We start from the raw sequence: 7,453 nt of genomic DNA, 5'->3' as shown, positions 1-7,453 counted from the left end.
TGTCTATAGCAAATTTAAAACTTAACCTTAAGATTTATGAAGAACTTCAAAAATGACATCACCACTGACAAATGGGTTAACCGTGGACCAAAGTTGGTCTCATTCCTGGCAGGTGTTGTCTGTTCATTCATGCATATGCATATGCACATAGGCGTGCAGCCATATACCAGTCTTGGATCTGATGCACACATCACACTCTTTTTAATCAGCCAGCTTCTTTCTCCAAGAATCCTATGCTTTACCTCCTCGCCCCCTCCCTGTCATAATGTCTCTGCCACTCTATCTCTCATTCCTCCATGCCAGAAAGACCCCGCCTCTGCTTCTGCTTCTCATTCGTCAGGGTCCACTTGTAGATATTCTTCTGAGTCTCTCTTGAGTTTCTTCAGACTAAAGTCACCTCTGTCCTCAGCATCCTACCAGAGCTGTGTCCCCTGCTCTGTGATCCATCTTCCACACTTGTCGGACTCAGCGAACCTGACTTGCAGGCAGAAGTGAGCCAGCGCTGGTGATTGGCCCTGCGCCAGGGCTCTGCTGACTGCAGCCTGGTGTGGATTAATGTTGAGGGAGCTCACATTCACTAACAGGCCATCAGGCTTTGCAGGCGATTTCATAATTTATAGAAGCCATAGCCCTGCCCCTATAATATACAGTGGTGGCGTCGTGCATACAAATAAGAGCCTGCAAACTAAATCAAGCCACAGAATCCTTGGAGGCTGCATATGTGCCAGCCGGTCAGCGGGAACTTGGTGAAACAAACAGTAAACAGTGATGAGGAGAGGATATATTTATCTGAACTCTAACACGTGCACATGGTTCTGCATTAGCAACACTCTGGGGGAATGTACCACATTTCATGCAAGCGCACATAGTGGATGAAGAAAACAAGTAGTTGAAGTGATAACGTGGCCGGTGGTCATCAAGAAAGTGCAATTGCTCCTTAAAATCAGGTTAGTAATCTTAATGTGTGACCGCAATAGATGGATATCAGAAGGCAAGGTACAGCCCTACTGTGTGTCACATCCACAAATGCCGGTTTTGAAACTGTCAGTCAGTCATTCAATTCTTCAGATAGATTCCCTTCTCCCAAAGGTCTGACAGGTTTGTTTGTTTGTTTGTTTTTAGAACAATGTGGTCATGATATACTGGAATTTTTAATGATTTATTTCATCCACACATGCAAAAATAACTGAACTAGAGGATTGTCAGGATCTTTAAAAATTGAAATGCACTCTGTTATGAATTTGTATACTAATAAAATTTAGGGTTTTTCAATAAAAGAAGGAGGGGTACACTGACCAGAGGATTAAAGTACTTAGGGATGGTAAGAAATATTAAAAAATATAAGAAGGGCGGGGAGTCCCTGAGCATCACCTAACTTGGATACATACATACATACATACATACATACATACATACATACATACATACATACATACGTGTCTGTATATGTAGTTGTTACACATATTTGTGGAGTATATGTAATAATTCAATAGTGGATTCATGCAAAACTGGCAGCTGGGTGTAATGGTGCTATCTATAACCCAAGCCCTCAGGAAACAGAGGCAGGAGAATGGAGAGTTCAAGGCCATCTTTGGCTACATAACAAGTCCAAAGCCAACTCAAGCTTTATGGAACACCATCTCTAAACAAACAAACCAAAACATGTCAGCTGGAGGATGCAAACAGAAGAAAATTGATTTTAAACTCACAACTGGGAAAGATCTAATGAGAAAGGGGTAGAATTTTAAAAAGCACAGGAGCCTCTATTTGCAAGGGAGCAGGGAACTGACCAGCCTGCAGGGAAATTAATCACAAAAGGCCAGCATCTCTGAAAGGGGAGTGTGAGCACACAGAAGTGTCTCCTGAGCAGGCAGCCGCTCCAGAGGGCACACCGATGTGTAACTGATACACAGTCCCTCTTATCTCTTTCACCTCATCTCTATTACACTCAGCCAAATATCCCCACCTCTGCACCTGGAGCTAGGGCTCTTATCTTCTGACCTCAATCACCTGGCTCAATACTAATTCAGAGCTGTGCTAAATGAAGGGCAGTCATGGCTCCCCCATGGATTCTCTGTGTTGAAGGACATCACCTAGCAACTCCACATATCCTGTGTGGCAACCAAGGATAGCTTCGGGGAAGACAGATTTTTTTGTGCTAGCAACATAAGGCAAAGATTATACCAAGAAATGGTAGCCAGAAGGTGCATGTCAATCTGATAGGCAAGCAGGTACCTGGAAGCTGCCCCACACCCTTGGCCCTTACCACTGATAACTGATGCACCACAGTTCCTCAGGGCAGGTCAACCAGGGGTCTAGATTGTACTACATAGGAGTGGAATTGGGAATGAAGGAGAAGGACAAGTTAAGTCAAAGGACTGAGATACAGAGGAAGAACCAGGCCACCCATTTCTGTAGTGGAGGGATCAACATGTTTTACAAAGATTCAAGCTGGTCATGAGTGTGCCTGTCCTAAGAATGAAAAGGCTGGCTTTGGGGTGTAGAATGTGCTATAAGATGCTCTAGGATCCTGAAGTATAGGGGCAAGTTATCCATGAGAACCTCAAGTATCAGGTTCTTGCTATTGTGGAACTTTATTATGAAGAGTTTGCAGTCTGGGTTAAAACAAAGCATACTGAGAACTAGGGTGCCTTTAGCAGACTTTTCATCTCACCCTCTTCTTTCTATTTCTCCAAACTAGTGGTTCTCCACCAGTGTCATGACCCCTTTGGGAGTTGCATATCAAATATCCTGTATATTAGATATTTACATTATGATTCATAATAGTAGCAAAGTTACAGTTATGAAGTAACAACAAAATAATTTTATGGTTGGAGGAGTCACAACAACATGAGGATCTATGTTGTTAAAGGGTCATAGCATTAGGAAGGTTGTGAACCACTGCTCCAAACTCTGCAATGTTAAAATCCCAAAAGGACTTAATGTCAAGCTTCATCACTTCATTGGCTCACGTGTGTCTTCTGAATCCAATAACCCGGCTCATTTCCCTACTTTCTAGCTATCACCTCTGGTATACAAGGCCCCGACTTCCATCTCTTTTTAGGCCACCTATCTGTCTTCTCTTTCAAATACCACCTTTATCCTGTCTAGCTCTAGACAACCTTAAGATAGAAAACAAATCAGAGGCCAAAATACTTGGGGAATTCCTTCGAATACCATCTTGAATTTTCCCTTTCTTTAACAAAATTTCAAATGTTAAAACACTGAAACCTGCAATTTTTAGTAAGAAAAGGAAAAGGGAAAAACATGGAAGAAGAAACAGCAGCTAGGTTTGAGGGGTAGAAAACCAAATCTGAGGAGAGGCTGAGTCCACATTCAACTCTTCATCTTAGGGGCTGAGTGCACACTCAGATCTAATCTGAGGAGGGGTTGAGTGCACACTCAACTCTACATAGGACAGATTTAACAGGTTTGGCAGGATGAACCCCTGGTATCCCAGTAAAGGATTTGTAGGGAGGGATCTGTCTGCCAGACTCTATCCAAAGGGAATTAGTGTGGCTCTCAGTAGGCCAGGTAGACAACCATCTGCCTCAGTTTGAGAAGGTACCATCCATTCTGCTGAGAACTAAAGCAAACAAAGTGGGCTGGTTTCCTTCCAAGAATGGATAGGAGCAGAGTTTTCCTTGCTTTCTTGGACATCAGAACTTCAAGTTCACTGATGTTTAGGTCCCAGGACTTACACGGATGGTCCCTTGGTTATACATCAACATAGACATGGGTTGTTGGATGTGCTCATATCTGCTGCATCTATATAGCCATCATGAGTATACCTGAGTGTTCATGCTTGCAAATGTATATATATAATACATTAATATATAATAAATTTTATTATTTCTTAAATTGTGAATATATTTTATTATTTTATATTTTAGTGATAAATTTATATAATATATAATATGTATTATACTATTATATAATATTTATAGGTTTTAAATATATAAATAAATATAAAAATAATAAATTTGTATATTGCAAATATATATATACATATATATATATGTATGTATGTATCTCCACCTATGCCTGTGTGTTTGTATAAATCTGCTTAGGTGTATGTGTGTTATTTACTCTCATAACAGTGCTATTATTGCACAAGTAGGCATATCATAGGATTCATAGCTCTGTAAGACATTGATGGTTGTTTTTCCCCAGCAGCCAACACATCACCTTTCAGGACTATGAAGCTAGCCAGTATGGGGGGAAGCTTCCACCTCATTTCCAGATAGATGTCTCTATATTGTGTATCTAAGTTATATGGTGTCTTTAATAATAAGTCTTTTTCTCTAACTCTGATGGGCAAACATGAAGGATGGCAAGAGCTGTGTTACTTGGGAGCTTCTGGGGCTTTTCTGACTAATAATAACACATAGTAGGCACTGTTCTTTGTTTTCTCTTTAAAATTGATTTTATTATTTTACGTGCATAAGTGTTTGCATGTGTGCATGCCTGTGGACTGTGTGTGTTTGACTGGTGCCCACAGACACCGGAAAAGAAAAACAAACCCCCTGAAACTGAAGTTCTGGATGGTTATGAGGCACCACGTGGGTTCTGGGAATCAAACCCGGGTCCTTCTGAATATCAATCAGTACTCTTAACCACTGGGCCATCTCTCAAGCCCTGGGGTTTTGTTTGATAACCCAAGTATTCTACACACAACTTTTTCCAGCCATGCAAGGTAGCTCCCTTCAGTCTCTTTCTTTTTTAAGTAAAAATGATGTTTTTAGATTCTGTCACAGAATAGTAGATTTCTATATGGCCTTTTCAAATCCTTCTCATTTTGGTTACCCCCTACCCTCCTTGTCTGTCCTATCTTTCTTCTGCCTCCTGCTTAAGCTTCCCCCTCTCCACTTCCATATTGTCTGCCTTCTATGTATGTTGTTATCAAGTGTTCCATTGTGTTTATGTGTGCTTCTTAAAAAAAAAAAAAATCCCTCCTTAAATGTAATCAAATGTGGTTTTTCTGTTTTGTTTTGCTTTTTTGTTTTTCGAGACAGGGTTTCTCTGTATAGCTTTGGACCCTATCCTGGTCCTCGATCTGTAGACCAGGCTGGCCTCAAACTCACAAAGATCCACCTGCCTCTGCCTCTCAAGTGCTAGGATTAAAGGCGCATATCACCAACGCCCGACCAATCAAATGCCTTTTAATTTTTTTTTTCTGGTTTGATAAGAAATTGTTTATTTTGAGAAATAGTTCTCAAACATCAAGCTGGTCATAAAAAATAACACATAGTATTAACTTTAAAAAGCAGATATTAAGACTATGTGGTAGTTTGAATGTGTTTGGCCCCAATTAGTTCATAGGGAGTGGCACGATTAGGAGGTATGGCTCTGTTGGTGTGTGTATGGCCTTGTTGGAGGAAATGTGTCTTTGTGGGAGTGGACTTTGAGGGTTCCTATGCTCAGGATACTGCTCAGTGAGTCATTTTAACTTCCTGTTGCCTCTGAGTCAAGATGCAGGACTCTCAGCTCCAGCACCATGTCTACCCTATATGCCACCATGCTCCCTGCCATGATGACAATGGACTAAATCCCTGAAACTGTAAGCAAGTGCCTCAGGTAAGTGTTTTCACTTATAAGAGTTGTCATAGTCATGGTGTCTCTTCACAGCAATAGAAACCTAACTAAGACAGACTATTTCACTATTTCCCTATAAGATGCATTTAACATGCCAACTCTCATTCACAAAAATACATGGTTACACTTGTGTTGAACAGCCCCACTCATGTGAGTGAAAACACACAACTCTAATGCAAAACTGCTCTCAGGGTTACAAGTAAATGGGATGCCCTGCAGTTAGGGAAGCAACTACTGGTCATATGAATGGGAAGAACTGTATTCTCTGCATAGCTAGAGACTCTTTTGGAGACAGTTGGTAAAAGCCATACATCTTTTTATTGTTAGTCCAAGAGGTACCAAAATTAAAAGCAAAATTTATAGGGTAGGACTTAACGAAACTACCAAGGAGCATCAAAGGAAGTAAAAATGGAACTAGGCACAGGATGATTATGAATTAATGAGCCCTGGAAGGATTAGGAGAGGGAGGTCAGTGAGAATGAGCTAAAGATATTAAGGGGGAGGACCTGCTGTTACTTTGATCTCTCCCAAGCACCCAGGTAAATGAATAACGGCATACGATTTCTAAACTCCACTATGTGCATAAGAGTCATCCTGCCCATTGGCGCTGTCACCCTCTCCTTCCTCAGCCTCTTTTTCATTATCCTTGGCCAACTCCAGCTGGTCACCCCTCCCTGCCACCTTCACTATCAACATTGTCCAGCAGGTCACCATCCTTGGCAGTCACCTATACCAGCCTCAGACTCCATCTTCAAGTTAGTTACTTTGCGGAGGTGCTGCTCTGCTCCTCTTCAGGCTTTTCTTTCTTTGTGTCTACTCAGGACAAGAGGAACAAGTCTGCTTGTTTGTATTGTTCTTTTCCATTTTTTTTTCCAGGCTTTCCATGGCAGAATACACTTTGGGTTTTATCTGAGTCAGCTCCTTTTTAGTGCCTTGAAAGTCATCGCCTTTCAACTTTCCAGACATAGAAGAACATCCCCATTGTTTGGTCATTCAATTAAATTCACTTTCGCCCCTTTGTGAGATTTTACCAACACATGCTGGCTCTTAGAAAACATCAGCTCGAGCAACGGAGGAGGAGGAACATGTGCTAACGATGCATTCTATCATAATAATTCCACTGAAAGTCATAGTCTAAGTCAAGTGAGGAACTGAGTAGAGGTGACTGAAGGGTGTTCTGGGACAAACCTGTCCATTTCCACTGCAGATCATTTCACACTTACATTTCCTCAGTTCACTTTTGGCTCTGCAGCTAGATTAGTATCTAAATCATGGCCAGCAATTATTCTGCCATCCTCCCCAGCTACAGCAAGCCAGGTATTTCATTAACTTATGGGATCAAGGCAAAGCTCTTGTGCACAAAGCAACCCACAGTTTTGCTATACTATGAAAAGATTGCCCCCACATCAGACTTCTTCCCAATGAATACACTGGAATTCATGGATCAAAGATCTATCTTGTTGGTAACATTGCTGGCCATCTCCTTTGATGAAAAGTTTCTCACAAAGCTGAAAATATACCCGAAGATAAAAAAAAATCTCACCAGAGGAAGGATAGAGAGAAAAGATGTCCTCTTCTACTGAGGTTCCATGCCAAGACACCATAGCTATAACAAACAGGCAGCACAGACCTGTATGTTTTCTATCTCCTCAAAAAATACCTTTTTAAGAATTGTTTCATGATTTTTTTTCTAGAATTACATTTTCAGGACTCTTTTGAGATTTTAGGCTTCAGGAGTTTTGACCTTTCAGGACTTCAACATGTGAGATTGTGCCATTCAAGACTGTAGCCCCTAGGCTTATAGCTGAAATCTAGGGAGATTTGTAAGACAAATGTGTCATGAGGTAGTGTGACACTA

At 41.2% G+C, this 7,453-nt stretch overlaps 1 pseudogene; it reads right to left on the bottom strand.

Moving 5' to 3' along the window:
* Window positions 1-5,589: 5,589 nt before the first annotated feature.
* Window positions 5,590-7,075, bottom strand: LOC100770689 (annotated as a pseudogene).
* Window positions 7,076-7,453: the final 378 nt, after the last annotated feature.

Source organism: Cricetulus griseus, chromosome 2 (genome assembly GCF_003668045.3).
Source record: "Cricetulus griseus strain 17A/GY chromosome 2, alternate assembly CriGri-PICRH-1.0, whole genome shotgun sequence".
NCBI classification, from domain to species: domain Eukaryota; kingdom Metazoa; phylum Chordata; class Mammalia; order Rodentia; family Cricetidae; genus Cricetulus; species Cricetulus griseus.
The sequence above is the reverse complement of the archived record's forward strand: the minus strand, read 5'-3'. Positions and strand labels throughout refer to the sequence as shown.